Source organism: Anomaloglossus baeobatrachus, chromosome 9 (assembly GCF_048569485.1).
Source record: "Anomaloglossus baeobatrachus isolate aAnoBae1 chromosome 9, aAnoBae1.hap1, whole genome shotgun sequence".
Lineage (NCBI taxonomy): Eukaryota > Metazoa > Chordata > Amphibia > Anura > Aromobatidae > Anomaloglossus > Anomaloglossus baeobatrachus.
In genome coordinates this window covers 50,239,632-50,257,748 of record NC_134361.1, presented here as the reverse complement: position 1 = coordinate 50,257,748, position 18,117 = coordinate 50,239,632, and the positions used below count along the sequence as shown (strand labels likewise).

The 18,117-nt window shown below is 47.0% G+C and overlaps 1 protein-coding gene across 4 annotated transcripts in view; it reads left to right on the top strand.

Moving 5' to 3' along the window:
• The first annotated feature begins 11,140 nt into the window (after positions 1–11,140).
• ZNF185 (zinc finger protein 185 with LIM domain) overlaps positions 11,141–18,117 on the top strand; it is a 161,384-nt gene continuing 154,407 nt past the window's right edge. For all 4 annotated transcript variants that reach the window (XM_075323700.1, XM_075323699.1, XM_075323698.1 and 1 more), the window contains exon 1: positions 11,141–11,300. The gene's annotated coding sequence lies outside the window, so the exon portion shown is untranslated. The remainder of the gene's footprint in view (positions 11,301–18,117) is intronic.

The window sequence follows — 18,117 nt, the reverse complement described above, 5'->3', positions numbered from 1 at the left end:
CGACGGCAGCGCTCATAAATCTAGTCCCCGGCTTTTGCGGCCTAGTTACGGTTCGTTCCCGCCCCCAACCCTGTCATTCAGGGAAGGGGAGAGACGCGATCCAATGATCAGCGCCGAGGGCTGGAGTCTTATTTACATACTCCAGCCCTCTCACTGGGCACAGTGGGACGCCAGTTTCCCGCTCTTGGTCTGAACACGCCCACGGGCCGTCCCTCTTCACAGGACGCCGGCGGCCATTCCTGCAAGCAGTCTGGCTGGAGAACGGACATAGCCCGGGGAGACCCAGACAGGGGATTCTGGCGACCACACAACCGCTCTTAAGCGGGCGGTAAGCAGCACATATGTGCTGACCCCACTAGTGCCACAGTGTTATTTTGTGTACTTTTTGGAGGTACCTATATATATATATATATATATTGCACTGTAGGTCGCTTCTTGGCTTTATACCCTAGATTGCTCTGAGGAGACAACAGCATGTCGTCCGCAAAAAGCAAGGGTGCCAAGGCACGGGCTTCATATGCTGCTTGCACTGTATGTGGGGCTGATCTACCGACAGGCTCCACTGACCCCCATTGTGTGCAATGTTCGGTCCCTGTGGCACTTCGTCAGCCGGAGTCTATGCTAGTAGTGGCCCAGGCAGAGACGCCTGTGATCCCTGCCCCGGTGACGGGGACAGAGTTTGCTGTTTTTGCTGATAAGATGTCTGTGACTATGACAAAAATTCTGGAATCTTTGCAGTCCAGGCCGGTCACTCAGACCATGGGTACTGCTGATTCATTGGCCCTTGGTCCCCCTCACTTGGAACTTATCCGTGCTTCAAGGGGGTCCCCGACATCACAGGCTGAAGGCTCGGACTCGGACGACAGTCCCAGGCAGCCTAAGCGAGCTCGCTGGGAGAGACCCTCGGCGTCATCACGCTGGTCAGGGTCTCAGCGAGAAGATTCTCTGTATGATGAGACAGAGGCAGGTAATCAGGAGTCTAGCCCTGAGACCGCTTTCAATCCGGATACCCCTGATGGTGACGCCATGGTAAATGACCTTATAGCGGCCATCAATAAACTGTTGGATATTTCTCCCCAGGCTCCTCCAGCGGAGGAGGCAGCTGCAGAGCAGGAGAAATTCCATTTCAGGTATCCTAAGCGTAAATTGAGCACTTTTCTGGACCACTCTGACTTCAGAGAAGCAGTCCAGAAACACAATGCTTATCCAGATAAGCGCTTCTCCAAACGTCTTAAGGATACACGTTATCCCTTTCCCCCTGACGTGGTCAAACGCTGGACCCAGTGTCCAAAGGTGGATCCCCCAATCTCCAAGCTTGCGGCTAGATCCATAGTTGCGGTGGAAGATGGGGCTTCACTTAAAGATGCCAATGACAGGCAGATGGACCTTTGGTTGAAATCTGTCTACGAAGCTATCGGCGCGTCGTTTGCTCCAGCATTCGCAGCCGTGTGGGCGCTCCAAGCTATTTCAGCTGGTCTGGCGCAAGTGGACTCTGTCATACGTCCATCAGTGCCGCAAGTGGCGTCCTTAACTTCACAGATGTCTGCATTTGCAACTTATGCTATCAATGCTGTCCTGGACTCTACGAGCCGTACCTCAATGGCGTCCGCCAACTCTGTGGTGTTACGCAGAGCCTTGTGGCTAAAGGAATGGAAAGCAGATTCTGCTTCCAAAAAATGCTTAACCAGTTTACCATTATCTGGAGACAGACTGTTTGGTGAGCAATTGGCTGAAATCATTAAACAGTCCAAAGGTAAGGATTCCTCCTTACCTCAGCCCAGATCAAACAAGCCTCAACAGAGGAGGGGACAGTCGAGGTTTCGATCCTTTCGAGGCTCGGGCAGGGGCCAATTCTCCTCGTCCAAAGGGACTCAGAAGGAGCAGAGGAACTCAGATTCCTGGCGGGCTCTCTCACGCCCAAAGAAAGCAGCCGGAGGTACCGCTTCCAAAGCGGCGACCTCATGACTTTCGGCCTCCTCCCTCCGCATCCTCGGTCGGTGGCAGGCTCTCCCGCTTTTGCGACATTTGGCTGCCACAGGTCAAAGACCGGTGGGTAACAGACATTTTGTCCCACGGGTACAAGATAGAGTTCTGTTCTCGTCCTCTGTCGCGGTTCTTCAGAACTGTTCCACATCCCGACCGAGCCGATGCTCTTCTGCAGGCGGTGGGCTCTCTAAGGGCAGAAGGAGTGGTGATCCCTGTTCCCCTTCAGGAACAAGGTCAAGGTTTTTACTCCAATCTCTTTGTGGTACCAAAAAAGGACGGCTCTTTCCGTCCTGTTCTGGACCTAAAACTGCTCAACAAGCACGTGAAAACCAGACGGTTCCGGATGGAATCCCTCCGCTCCGTCATTGCCTCAATGTCTCAAGGAGATTTCTTGGCATCAATAGACATCAAAGATGCCTATCTCCACGTGCCGATTGCGCCAGAACACCAGCGTTTTCTACGCTTCGTGATAGAAGACGAACATTTTCAGTTCGTAGCCCTGCCATTCGGTCTGGCGACAGCCCCACGGGTTTTCACCAAGGTCATGGCAGCAGTGGTAGCAGTCCTGCACTCGCAGGGACACTCGGTGATCCCTTACCTGGACGATCTACTTGTCAAGGCACCCTCTCAGGAGGCATGCCAACACAGCCTGAACGTTGCGCTGGAGACTCTCCAGACTTTCGGGTGGATCATCAACTTTTCGAAGTCAAATTTGTCACCGACACAATCACTAACGTATCTTGGCATGGAGTTTCATACTCTCTCAGCGATAGTGAAGCTTCCGATGGACAAACAGCGTTCACTACAGACGGGGGTGCATTCTCTCCTTCAAGGCCAGTCGCACCCCTTAAGACGCCTCATGCACTTCCTAGGGAAGATGGTGGCAGCAATGGAGGCAGTCCCGTTTGCGCAGTTTCATCTGCGCCCGCTTCAATGGGACATTCTCCGCCAATGGGACGGGAAGTCGACGTCCTTAGACAAGAAAGTCTCCCTTTCCCAGACGGCCAAGGACTCTCTTCAGTGGTGGCTTCTTCCCACCTCTTTATCACAGGGGAGGTCCTTCCTACCCCCATCCTGGGAGGTGGTCACGACAGATGCGAGTCTGTCAGGGTGGGGAGCAGTTTTTCTCCACCACAGGGCTCAGGGTACCTGGACTCAGCAGGAGTCCACCCTTCAGATCAATGTTCTGGAAATCAGGGCAGTGTATCTAGCCCTACTAGCCTTCCAGCAGTGGCTGGAAGGCAAGCAGATCCGAGTTCAGTCGGACAACTCCACAGCGGTGGCATACATCAACCACCAAGGCGGGACACGCAGCCGGCAAGCCTTCCAGGAAGTCCGGCGGATTCTGATGTGGGTGGAAGCCACGGCCTCCACCATATCCGCAGTTCACATCCCGGGCGTAGACAATTGGGAAGCAGACTTTCTCAGTCGCCAGGGCATGGACGCAGGGGAATGGTCCCTTCACCCGGACGTGTTTCAGGAGATCTGTCGCCGCTGGGGAATGCCGGACGTAGACCTAATGGCGTCTCGGCACAACAACAAGGTCCCAACCTTCATGGCGCGGTCTCGCGATCAAAGAGCTCTAGCGGCAGACGCCTTAGTGCAAGATTGGTCGCAGTTCCAGCTACCCTATGTGTTTCCCCCTCTGGCACTCTTGCCCAGAGTGCTACGCAAGATCAGATCCGATTGCCGCCGCGCCATCCTCGTCGCCCCAGACTGGCCGAGGAGGTCGTGGTACCCGGACCTGTGGCATCTCACGGTCGGCGAACCATGGGCGCTACCAGACCGGCCAGACTTACTGTCACAAGGGCCGTTTTTCCACCTGAATTCTGCGGCCCTGAACCTGACTGTGTGGCCATTGAGTCCTGGATCCTAGCGTCTTCAGGATTGTCTCAAGGGGTCGTTGCCACCATGAGACAAGCTAGGAAACCCACGTCTGCTAAGATCTATCACAGGACGTGGAAGATTTTCTTATCCTGGTGCTCGGCTCACGGAGTGTCCCCCTGGCCATTTGCATTGCCTACCCTTCTTTCCTTTCTGCAATCTGGTTTGGAAAAAGGCTTATCGCTCGGCTCCCTTAAAGGGCAAGTCTCAGCGCTATCGGTATTCTTTCAGAAGCGCCTAGCACGACTTCCTCAGGTACGCACGTTCCTGCAGGGGGTTTGTCACATTGTCCCGCCGTACAAACGGCCGTTAGATCCATGGGATCTGAACAGGGTTCTCATAGCTCTACAGAAGCCGCCCTTCGAGCCTCTGAAGGATGTTTCACTTTCTTGACTCTCACAGAAAGTGGCCTTTCTAGTAGCGGTTACGTCTCTTCGGAGGGTGTCCGAACTGGCAGCGCTGTCGTCCAAAGCTCCCTTCCTGGTGTTTCACCAGGACAAGGTGGTGCTGCGCCCGATTCAGGAGTTTCTCCCTAAGGTGGTATCCTCCTTTCACCTCAATCAGGATATCTCCTTACCTTCCTTTTGTCCTCATCCGGTTCATCGGTATGAGAAGGATTTGCATTTGTTAGATCTGGTGAGAGCACTCAGAATCTACATTTCCCGCACGGCGCCACTGCGCCGCTCAGATGCACTCTTTGTCCTTGTCGCTGGAAAGCGCAAAGGGTCGCAGGCTTCCAAATCCACCCTGGCTCGATGGATCAAGGAGCCAATTCTTGAAGCCTACCGTTCTGCTGGGCTTCCGGTTCCATCAGGGCTGAAGGCCCATTCTACCAGAGCCGTGGGTGCGTCCTGGGCGTTACGACACCAGGCTACGGCTCAACAGGTGTGCCAGGCAGCTACCTGGTCGAGTCTGCACACTTTCACCAAACATTATCAGGTGCATACCTACGCGGCGGCGGACGCCAGCCTAGGTAGAAGAGTCCTGCAGGCGGCAGTTGCCTCCTCGTAGAGGAGGGCTGTTTTGCAGCGGTATCTTGAGGTATTAATTTACCCACCCAGGGACTGCTTTTGGACGTCCCAATCGTCTGGGTCTCCCAATGGAGCGCCGAAGAAGAAGGGAATTTTGTTACTTACCGTAAATTCCTTTTCTTCTAGCTCCAATTGGGAGACCCAGCACCCGCCCTGTTTCCTTCGGGATTTTTGTTTTTTTCGGGTATACATGTTGTTTATGTTGAACGGTTTCAGTTCTCCGAGGTTCCTTCGGATTGAATTTGTTTAAACCAGTTATTGGCTTTCCTCCTTCTTGCTTTAGCACTAAAACTGAGCAGCCCGTGATCCCACGGGGGGTGTATAGCCAGAAGGGGAGGGGCCTTACACTTTTTAGTGTAATGCTTTGTGTGGCCTCCGGAGGCAGTAGCTATACACCCAATCGTCTGGGTCTCCCAATTGGAGCTAGAAGAAAAGGAATTTACGGTAAGTAACAAAATTCCCTTCTTTCATCACATTTTGCATTGCACAACACGATTTGCGCCACGAATCTACTTTGCCGCATGTGAATGGGATTTCTCTATACTGCGATTTGCAGCAGATCTTCCGCACACACATTCACAACATGGGAACATATAAAAGTTTATGTGCCTGTACATATCAGGTTATTGTGATCTGAAACCTTTTTAATTTTGGTGTAACGGGCCAACCACATAGGAGTATGAGTAGTGATAGGCGGTCTCGCAGATAACTGGGACCGACGGGTCTGTTTTATATATTTTATTTTTTTTTTTTTAAAAAAATATCTGATTCCGGGCCAGATGTCGGTCCCCATATAAGTCTATGGGGACCAGAATCTGGCGATTTTTAAAAATATTGGTAGAAGGGATAGGAGCAGGTGAGCTGTACTTACAGAGGCTCCGTCATGGCTGTACACTGCTTCCAGGCTGCCCCCATTCATTTCCTGGGCCGCTCATTACCTTCATTGCATATGCACTTCTTTCTTTGCCCACCGGGCCAGGGTTTCCGGGTATTCATCTGGATGCAGCAACTCAGTAAATAAAGAAAATAAGAATGAAGCAAGCGATTAATACTTACCAAGGCTCCATCGCAGCCACTCATTCACTTCCAGGGCCGCTCATTATTTTCATTACATATGCGCTGCTTTCCCCGCCTACTGGCTGTCCTGGCGTCTGTGATAGGTTGCTCTCTGACTCGCCCCCAGCCTGTGTGACAGCGTCTGACTGCAACCAATCACAAGCGCTGTCTGTGAATCTATACCGTACAGTAAAAATAAATAAAATTTGGTGTAGGGTCCCTCCATATTATACAAAATTTGTATGGGGACATGACCACACAGAATGACTGTTCAAACTAAGTACAGGTGTTTGTTGCATCAGGGCGGGGCCAAAAATGTAAGTGCGCTCCACCTTCTCTACCCCTCATGTTTCAATCTATCTCCACCCACTCTTGGTTTGAACAGTCGGCTACACAGCGACGTATGTCATGTGACACTGAAATCGCAGTGAAATTAGATATTTCCTACGGTGACCTGCAACATAAATTTGCATGTGTTAGATCTCCTGTGACTGGTTGCCATTGACTTCAAATACAACATGCAAATTATCTGCTATTTGTCTGTTTTTATTGATGGTAAAATCACAGATCTAAAATATTCACATGAGAGCACGACAATGTTCAGACTGGCTGGCATACGACACATTGCCATGTAGCCCCATCTTAAAAAGGTGAAACCGGTTGGGGTCCCAATGAGCAGCTGAAGTTTTCTTACACCGTAATCAGATATAAGCAGTTCATGGAGCAGAACACCGCATGCCTTTCTTTAAAGAGGTTTTCCAATGGAAAACATTAATGTTAAAGGTTCATTTTAATCAATAGAATTTGGAATAATAATAATTTCCACAACTGAATGTTATATAAAATGTTCCTGTGCTGAGATAATCTTGTATGTGTCCCTGCTGTGTAATGGCTGTGTCTGATCGTACAGGGACATGGTCTGATCACACCATATCTCCTGGGCAGGGGAGGACGGAAAAAAGATATCAATATATTACAGCATGGGATCACAAATAATGGTTTCTGTGAGGTAAAACATTTTTTAAAAACCAGTGAAGTTTTACCTCACAAAAAAACAACAATTTGCATAATAGCAGATTCTTTTTGTGAGTTAAAATATTTCTCTGCCTGTTTTTAAAAAATGTTTTACATCAGAGAGAATAATTTGTGATCCCGTGCTGTATGTCTGTACACTCTTTTACTTCCTCCCCGGCCCAGGAGCTGTGGTATGATCAGACCATGTCCCTGCAGTCAGACACTGCCATTACACAGCCCATAGTAGGGACACATACTGTATATATTTCTAAATGATATGGGGGCACAGCTCCAGAAGTCTTCAGTTGGCCATGAACATCAGCTGCCGGTAATCTCTCCCGACTCCCTCATACACATGAGCGCTTGGTTCAGCAGATTGTTCTTGTGCTTTCATAGGATAGGCAGCAAAGAATGGCTTACCTACTGAAAAGCAGACTGGTTGAGCCTAAAAAGTGGAACTGCGCAACCTTTTTTCCTCCAAGGTCATCTGTTGGTCAGTCGAGAGGTCTCGAACCCAATAGACTGTTGGCCAACATCAACGGCTTCAGCCAACTTTAGTCTAGTATCTATGGAGGCCCTAAGGCGGGCTTTGCACGCTGCGAGATCAGTAACAATGTGTTACCGATGCTGCAGCGATAGTCCCCGCCCCCGTCGCACATGCGATATCTTGTGATTGCTGCCGTAGCAAACATTATCGCTACGGCAGCTTCACATGCACTCACCTGCCCTGCGACGTCGCTGTGGCCGGCGACCCGCCTTCTTACTAAGGGGGAGGGTCGTGCGGCGTCACAGCGACGTCACACGGCAGGCAGCCAATAGAAGCGGAGCAGCGGAGATGAGCGGGACGTAAACATCCCGCCCACCTCCGTCCTTCCACATAGCCGGCGTGGGCCGCGGTGACGCAGGTAAGCAGATGTTCCTCGCTCCTGCTTCTCACACAGCGATGTGTGCTGCCGCAAAAATGAGGAACAACATCGTACCGACGCTGCCGCGAAATTATGAAAATGACCGACACTACACCAATGATACAATTACGACGCTTTTGCGCTCAATCATATCAAAAAGGATTCACATACTCCGATGTCAACAGCGACGCCGGAAGTGCGTCACTTTCGATTTGACCCCACCGACATCGCAGCTGCGATGTCGTACTGTACAAAGTACCCCTAAGGCTATGTGCGCACGTTACGTCGGAGTACCTGCAGTTTATTCTGCACGTTTTCCTTCCCTTGGTTTTTGACCAAATGGCTTTTGACCATTTTTTAGCGCTAAAAACGCATGCGTATTTACCGTGTTTTTAGTGCGTTTTCACCTGCTTTTTTGCAGATGCGTTTTGTAGATCAAGACACTGAGAAATAAAGTTGAAATAGTCAAAAAGAATGAAAAAAGAGAAAAAAAAGTATAAAATTAACTTTTAATAAAACTATATGGAAAATTAACAATTTTAATGAAATAATAGTGGTTATGCACATTTTAACAGAAAAATAGGTAAAGTTTATTATTTTTTTAGCATTTAAATTTTCGGTTATTGTGTGTGTGTAAAGGAACATTAGAACCCTTTGATTTTTGGCCAGGAAAGCATGCATTTTTGGAGCCAAAAACACAGTGGAAAAGCAGGTAAAAAGCATAAAAAACGCAGGAATTGTGCTTTTGGTTGCATTTTGCCATTTCTCATTGACTCCAATGTTAAGGAAACGCTGCAGAAATGGCAAAAACAACCGACATGCTTCTTTTTCAGCATGGTTTTTGACCCAAAATATGCAAATTAAACGCTGCAGAAAAAAAAGGTTTTCTTCTTTTCCCATAGACTTTGCTGGAAAACAAAAACGCATGCGTTTTAGCGCAAAAACGCTGCTGCTAAAAACGCTGCAGAAATGCGGGAAAAAACGCAACGTGCGAACATAGCCTAAGAGGCTGGACCATCATCCTCCACCCTTTTGAGAACTGTGAGCCATTCTCTCATACACAATGGGCTGTTGGCCAACATCAACGACTTCAGACAACTTTAGACCAATCTCTATGGAGGCCCTAAAGGGGGCTTTACACGCTACGACATTGCTAATGCGAACTCGTTGGGGTCACAGAATTGGTGACGCACATCCGGCCGCATTAGCGATGCCGTTGCGTGTGACACCGATGAGCGATTTTGCATCGTTGCAAAAACGTGCAAAATCGCTCATCGGTGACATGGGGGTCCATTCTCAAAAATCGTTACTGCAGCAGAAACGAGGTTGTTCCTCGTTCCTGCGGCAGCACACATCGCTCCGTGTGACACTGCAGGAACGAGGAAGCTCTCCTTACCTGCCTCCCGGCCGCTATGCGGAAGGAAGGAGGTGGGCGGGATGTTACGTCCCGCTCAGCTCCGCCCCTCGGCTGCTATTGGGCGGCCGCTCAGTGACGTCGCTGTGACGCCGCACGGACTGCCCCCTTAGGAGGCGGTTCGCCGGTCACAGCGACGTCGCCGGGCAGGTAAGTATGTGTGACGGGTCTGGGCGATGTTGTGCGGCACGGGCAGCGATTTGCCCGTGTCGCGCAACAGATGGGGCGGGTACCCACACTAGCGATATCGGGACCGATATCGCAGTGTGTAAAGCCCGCTTTAGAGTCTGAACCACCAATTTACACCCTTTTGAGAAACGGGATATTTGATGAGAACAGTGAGCAATCCTCAGGTACACAATGGACTGTTGGTCAACATCAACGGCTTCAGCCAACTTTAGTTTAATATCTATGGAGGTCCTAAGAGTCTGGACCACCAACCTTCACCCTTGTGAGAGCTGGAAACTTGAATAAGAACAGTGAGCCATTCTCCGTTACACAATGGACCGTTGGCCAACATCAACCTCTTCAGCCAACTTTAGTCTAATATCTATGGAGGTCCTAAGAGTCTGGACCACCAGCCTCCACCCTTTTTGAGAAATGGGCTCTTTGATGAGAAAAGTGAGCCATCCTCTGGTACACAATGGACTGTTGGCTAACATCAACGTCTCCAGCCAACTTTAGTCTAATGTCTATGGAGGCCCTAAAGGGCGCTTTACACGCTACAATATATCTTACAATGTGTCGGCGGGGTCACGTCGTAAGTGACGCACATCCGGCATCGTAAGTTACATTGTAGCGTGTAACAGCTACGTGCGATTGCGATTGAACGGTAAAATGTTCATCGCATGCACGTTGTTCAATTCCTAAAAATTGAACATCAGATTGTTCATCGTACCCGGGATAGCAGACATCGCAGTGTGTGACACCCCGGGAACGATGAACAGCAGCTTACCTGCATCCCGTGGCTCCCGCCAGCAATGCGGAAGGAAGGAGGTCGACGGGGTGTTTACGTCCCGCTCATTTCCGCCCCTCTGCTTCTATTGGCCGGCTGCCGTGTGACGTCGATGTGACGCTGAACGTCCCTCCCACTCCAGGAAGTGGATGTTCGCCGCCCACATCGAGGTCATATGGACGGGTAAGTACGTGTGACGGTAAATAATCGTGTGTGCGGCACATTCAACAAATTGAACGTGCCGCACATACGATGGGGGCGATTACGATCGCATACGATATCATATGCTAAATCGTAACATGTAAAGCAGGCTTTAGAGTCTGGACCACCAACCTTCACCCTTGTGAGAACCAAGATCTTTGATGAGAACAGTGAGCCATCCTTAATGATTGACGAGATCAACTCTCCACCCCGGATACCTCATGACTCTTTAGTCAGGCTCATCGTAGTTTACACTTGAACCTGTAGAAACCCCGATGAACAAAACATGGTGTCTCCATGTGACAATGTTGGTGACAAGAAGCATTTTTTATAGATCTGTCATAGATTCTGCAATGAAGTTTAGTGTGTTGTGTTCCTCAAAGCTGCTAAACTGGTTTGTGGTGGAAAAATCTATAATCCTCCGCAATGGTTAAAATCCTTCAACCTGACCATGGATGGTCAATGACTAAACAAGAAAAAAAAAAAGAGCTAGATGTTTGTTTCCAGGACACTGGGTCAGCAATGACGCCTTCGGTGAGAATGTGAAGAATGTGGCAGCTATGCCCACTTAGAGAAAGAGAAAGATGAGGACGGAGGAATTTAGTAGGACAAACCTGTTTGGTTCCCTGAAGGGCACAGCTCCCTCCGCTCCTCCCAGTCCTCAAACCTGGGCTTGGCCGTTTTTCAGTAGAGCACATCTTCTTCTGTCAGAGCTCGCACAGGTAACCCTGAGTCACATCGACCTGACAGCTCCGGAGACCGATACTACAGACACGCCTGGACTGGGATTACTCAACAAGACCGAGGTCTGCAGTTTTAAGACACCTCAGGATTTGTAAGACCTCACAGCGCAGGTAAAATCGGATTCCGAAAAAAAAATTCTCATCGTATTAAGGTGTTTGTAGGTCGATAAAGGGATATGGCTGAAAATACAGAACGCTCGTAATAACGTACGGTGGTTATATCCATGCCGACCTCCATCTTCTTCCCATATATTCATATGGGTCTATGGATTTATGCCTATATGCTTACAAGGGTGGAAATCCTGTCCACTACATTTCGCTTTGCATTCATTTGTGCAGAACGTCCGGACACGTTACCCCATGTTTTCCATAACCATCTGACCATCAATCTGCCACCAATTTGCAAAATTGAGGCTCAGCTATTGTCCCCTGTTATCAGCCAATTCATTAGGCAAGTGGAGCCGTCAATGTTCTCCCTGCCCCGATGACCCTAGCTTTATGTCGCACATCTCCAGCGCTGAGGAACATGTGTGAACGATTGTAATCTGCATCTTTATGGGTTACAGATATTATTAGGTTTTATGACCCTTTAAAGTTCCGGTTTATTAGAGACTAATGTATTTTATGGGAATCTTTAGATATGCGGCGTTGGCATTGAAAAGGTTAACGGCACATAATATTTTCGGAGCGGTTGACGCCCATACACCCTAATAGATATTTTCGGTAAATTAGATTTTATGACTATGCTCTCTATATATACAGCATATGATTTATAGTGGAAACGTCTGGAACACACGACTGTGAATAGACATGGACAGAAAGAGAAAACTGAACTACAACTCCCAGCATCCACTGACATCTGACTACAGTTCTCTTCATGCAATTCTGCAGGGTCGTACAGAAATGGCTCTGCTAGATCTGTACAAAACTACAGCAGAACAATGCAGAGATGGGTTTGTCAGGGTCATATAGAAATGGCTCTGCTACATCTATGCTATGTATCGGAACAGTGCAGAGATGGGTTTGTCAGGGGTGGTGCAGAAATGGCTGTGCTACATATATGCTATTGTATATAGGAACAATGCAGAGATGGGTTTGTCAGGGTCGTACAAAAATGGCTCTGCTACATCTGTGCAGTTGTATAGAAGACCAATGTAGAGATGGGTTTCTCAGGGTCATACAAAAATAGCTCTGCTACATCTGTGCAGTTGTGTATTGAAACAATGCAGAGATGGGTTTGTCATGGTCGTCCAAAAATGGCTCTGCTACATCTGCACAGTTGTACAGTAGAACAATGCAGAGATGGGTTTGTCAGGGTTGTAGAAAAATGGCTCTGCTACATCTGTGCAATTGTGTATCACAACAATGCAGAGATGGGTTTGTCAGGTGTCTTACAAAAAGGCTCTGCTACATCTGTGCAATTGTATAGCAGAACAATGCAGAGATGGATTTGTCAGGGGCCATACAGAAATGGCTCTGCTACATCTGTGCACTCCTGATCAGGTTATTCCATGGTTGCCTTGTGCACCGTCCTTGGCTTGGACACATATCCCTGTCTTTGTTTTTTGGCACGTAGAGAAGATGGTATCTAAATGATATGGTGCGGGGTGTGAATGCTTAGATACCGGGATTCCTTGTATGAGCAGCTGATTCTGTAGTGTAGTTACATGAAGACCGGAGAAGAATGGGTTAATAAGTGACAGCGCACACTATATACAGTGTCTATAGATATGTGTGTGCCTGGGAGTGCATTAGGGCGTGACATTGCACATCCAGCTCCTCAGCTGTGTTCCCTGCCGTGTATTGGAGCCAACGACCTGTCAATCAACCAGTGGAGAGGGAACACAGCGTGGGGCTGCGGAGCTGGAGGGGCCTCGCCTCACCCTATTGCACTTATATAGATAACTTCAAAATATAATCATTATTTTCAGGTCATAATGACACCATCTTGCTTATACTTTAAAGGGCAACATAGACATATAATTGGTTCGGGGGTGTAGAAGATTCTGACAGGTGCCATTTACATGCATATATTTCCATTTTAGTAATGGGGATTCATTAAAAATGTTTCACCGTTTGACTTTTATAGCCTCCGTGCTGCACTGGCTAGTGCTGGCTGGAGAATGAGTTAACTGAGAATCCTTCAGTGAGCTCCTTCTTTGTAACTTCTTTTCTATCAGCTGATTTATGATCACAGACCACAAAGTTGAATGTGCGGTAAGCAAAGAGCCTGTAAAATCCAAAACGTGCAACATTTTGAATGAAACCAAATAGCAAAAATAATTTTTAGCCCCAAATACATGCATTTAAGTAAACAAAAAATGTCCCTAAAAGCGGACAACTTTTTTAAGTTGTCCCCCAGATTATAGGGGGTACATAAGTATCGCTCGGAGCAGTGTCCTGATGTTTGCAAGTAGCCTCTGCCATATACATAGACACCAGTATTATAGCAGGGATCTATATTACACTTCAGAGCTGCATTCACAATTCTGCTGGACTTCAAAGAAAACTGTTTGCAAGCTCGTCATCAGACACGTTTTCATCAGATTAGCATATAGGTTTCCTTAAGAGTGCCTTATCGGTTTTTAGATCGCAAATTGCCCACTTGGGTTCTGTGCAGGAATGTTTAAGATTGGAAGCTTGCAGAATTATGAATTCAGCTCTGCAGTACAATGCATGTTCAAAGGTGGAAATGCTGTATGTTTGAAGGTTCATATTGCAAGTAGTAGTTTCTGTACGTTTTTCTCAAGTTGCATTCTAAGTAAAACTAATGAAAATGTCATAACTTTGTCCTACCTGAATATCTTTAGCTTTAGACTGTGGGTTTGTAAAACTGCATCATCCTAAGGCTTAACTTTTAGTAATGTGTGCTTCACTGAATGCACATGTCCCCCAGGGGTATACCTACTGTTTGGCTTCATTATTGCAGGGGCGTTTAACGAAGGTGGCGCCGAAACGTGCGCGTTGGGGCTGGCGTCTCATGTGAGCACAGGTCTTCCCTTGCACATGTAAAAACTTTCTATTTTCTATCTATCATGTCTCGATTTAGGCGTTTTTCATATACACCTGCCCTAGATATTTTTACATTACAGTCTATGTAAACAATACTTTGTGCTGTAAATGTACACCTTTCTATAACATTTTCTTACATTGTATATTACAGCAATCACTACTGCACATACCCATGTGAGTGCTGATAACAGTGCATATGGTTCTGACCCTCGATACTACCGATGGTCAGCACTAAATGTGTCCACTATTACCTTTTATTATCTATCAGACACCACGTGGTTAGGCTTTTGTTATTGCATGACCGCTATAGACACTATACCTATGAACACTTGTGTTAATTTGATATGGTACTGTGTATCTGATCTCTTCATAGTAATATAATTTATCAATTTTAGTACCTTAACACCTGTGCAGTGATACCTGTTATTGACCTTTTAATATCCATACATGTGATGCCCCTGTTCTAGGTTCTCTGCCAGTTGGCATTCATTTTAAATAATAAAATTTGTTATACTTTTTGACCTAATCGGCTTCTCTTAGAATTTTTATTCTTAAATTTGGTGCCTACTCCCGATATACAGTGTCTATAGATCGTGAGCTGCTAATTACAGCAGGGGGCGTGCCGGACTAGCTGACTTCTAGCTGACCTAGTCCGGCAATGTTAATTGGATGCTAAAACAACAGCATATAGTGTGATAAAAGACGCATCGCTGAAATCTGTGTGTTAACCCCTACAGCATGCTGTCTTCAGATTACATAGCGAAAACCTGCTAAAGGATTTGTTTTATTCCTACAGTAGTTGTTTCTCCACCAATTGTTTCAACGGCCTTTTCCATTTGGGCTTTACCCTATGTCCCCGTCCTCTATTCCCTTAACAGCTTCATATTCCCTTTGGACTGAATATTTAAGGCAGCGTTACACGCCATGATATATCGTGCAATCGCATGAGCGATCGCACCCTGCCCCGTTGTTTATGCGTCACGGGCAATTCTTTACCCGTGTCGCACAAAGTCATTTAACCCCTGTCACACGTACTTACCTCCTTAACGACATCGCTGTGGGCAGCGAACAAGTTCTTCCTGAAGGGGGAGGGATGTTCGGCGTCACAGCGACATCACACAGCGGCCGGCCAATAGAAGCGGAGGGGCGGAGATCAGTGGGACGTAACATCCCGCCCACCTCCTTCCTTCCTCATTGCCGGCGGGACACAGGTAAGCTGTGTTCATCGTTCCCGGGGTGTCACACGGAGCAATGTGTGCTGCCTCGGGAACGACGAACAACCTGCATCCAGGAATGTGACCGACTTTATGAAAATGAACGACGTGTCAACAAGCAACAATAAGGTGAGTATTTTTGCTCGTTCACAGTCGCTCATAGCTGTCACACGCTACGATATATCAAACAATGCCGGATGTGCGTCACGGAATCCGTGACCCCGACGACATATTGCCTGATATATCATAGCGTGTGATGCCGCCTTTAGGATTGTCATCGCATATGTTCTCTGCAACTTTGTTTTTCAAAAAGTTGTCTCAGTATAGTGTAATTTGTGCAGATCGGTGCTCCCTTCGTACGACATCAGAGGGTACAATTATATTAATCATCATTGAGCAGTGTCCAGTTGGTCCTGACTAGTCCTGGGCATGTCTACAATGTCATCTTTAGGCTTCTCTTTAGGGTTTTCAGGATTTTTGTGACTACCCATCATCTTTGTTTCAGACCAACATTTTCTTCTTTTCACGTTTTTAAAACATAATGGCCTTTTCTAATGAATATATATATGAAAAGGTGTCACTTCTCTAGGTAGGAAAAGACTCCAAAATGGGACCGGTAAATGTCAATGAAGATTAGAAACTATTTTTATTGGAAAGCAGTAGAAACGTCAAATGGGCTGAAGTTAGAAGCCCCGCTCGCTCATAAAATTCTGAGCAAGCTCGTCAACGATAGAAATGGTGGCTCTTCATATATCCAAACTGTTCAGGAGAAGAGTAGAATTCTTAGTTCTTTACTGATTCTTCGGGACTTGACGTCAAGTGGACATGCAGAGAGGTCCAGTCCAGGTAATGAGACAAGGCACGGTAAAAGGGTCTGATGTATATAAGAATTATTCTCAAATTTCCATCCATCCATCGTGCTTGATGGCTTCTACTGAAAAAACCATGCACAGAAGATATCACCCTCGTCTACATTAGCTTGCTTTTCAACTACAGTTTTGACTTTAAGGCTATGTGCCCACGCTGCGGATTTACCGCGGATTTGCCGCGGATTTACCGAAAATCTGCAGCAGCGGCACTTCCAAGCCATTTCAATGGCATTTTGAAAATGCTGTGTCCATGCTGCGGATTTTTCCGCGGCGGATTTGCCGCGGATTTTGATCCGGAAAAATCTGCAGCATGTCAATTATTGTTGCGGATTTTGGTGCGGATTTTGGGTATAGAATGGGGGAAAAAAAAAAATCCGCGGCAAATTCGCGGTAATCCGCGGCAAAAATAAGGTGCGGATTTGCCGCGAAAGTCGCTGATTTTCATGCAGAAAAATCCGCAGGTACATTCTACCGTGGACACATAGCCTTGATGGCCATACACAAGATACTTGTCAGTTGAATGTTCATTCAGTAGAAGGCTGTTGTATCTCTCCGGACTCCTCCATACATGAGTACTCGGCTTAACCTTGACATCATCTATCAGAAAAAAAAAGATGGTGGCCTTCGTAAACATCAGAGAGCCATCCAGTCTTACCGAAAAACGCGGATTTGGCTGAGTTTGCTCAAATGTATATGGGTTTTGGGTTTTTTTTCAGATCAGGGGCACCTGAAATCATGAAGGCTCCTGCAGAAATCAATAGGATCAGGATAGCTATATTTTGTCTAAAATCCAATATTGTGGGACTGCTTGTCAGCCCCTGGAGATATTTAACAAGAAACGGAAGGAGGGCGCACGCCCAGAATGTTAAATAGAGGGTGCTCGCCAATGCAGTAAATATAATGAAACAAAACAAAAGAAAAAGTACTGTACAAAAGGGAGCACATCCTAATTATATGAAACTGCGAGCAATCCCATACCGTTACCTATCCCTGTATGGGATTGCTGGCAGTTTCATATAATTGTGCATATCCTTTGACCATAGGTGCCGTTCCTATGCAATTGCCTGTAGGGGTACTTTGTTCTTATTAGCCCTAATAAGGGACCTGGATTATCTATATGCACGTATTATTATTATTTTTTGTATGATTCCATGAATATTGTGGGTTCCTTTTGCTATTTAATAACAGGGGTCTTTGATATTTTTATTCATCTCTTGGTGTGTTTTTCTGGTTTTATATGCTTTTAACTTTTTTGATAAAATAAAGGATATGTTTTTATGAACCTTATTTGGATGTGCTCCCTTTTGTGCAGTACTTTTTCTTTTGTTTTGCCCCTGGAGATATTTGTCATGATGTGACTGTAGGATAGTGAGGGACAGGGGCTCCTATGCTGTCCCTCATGCTAGGGGACCCTAGGCTATCCCTAACTTCAGGGTTACCCCTAATGGTGAAGATGCCTGAGTGTCGTGTCTGACTATGCACCTGACCAAAACTTATCTGATTCCCTCCTCTCACCAGGGAAGGGAAGGTCAGGAGTGAGATGGAAACACAGATAAAGACAGACAGGGGAAAACCAAAATTCTGACAAACTGCAAACACACAGGAACAAACAGTAAGAGACTAAAAAGAAAGGCAAGAGCAGGAAGGCAGCAACAAAAAGACAACAAGGGTTAACTCAACAACCACATACAGCAACAAGTACTGTACCAGTTAGCCTAGATCACAACACCTCACCAGACCAGAAAAGATAAACTATAGCTGGTATAGAAGGAAGGATCTAGCCAGCATATATAGGAGGGGAACAGATGTGATTAGCTCCTCCAAAACATGTGA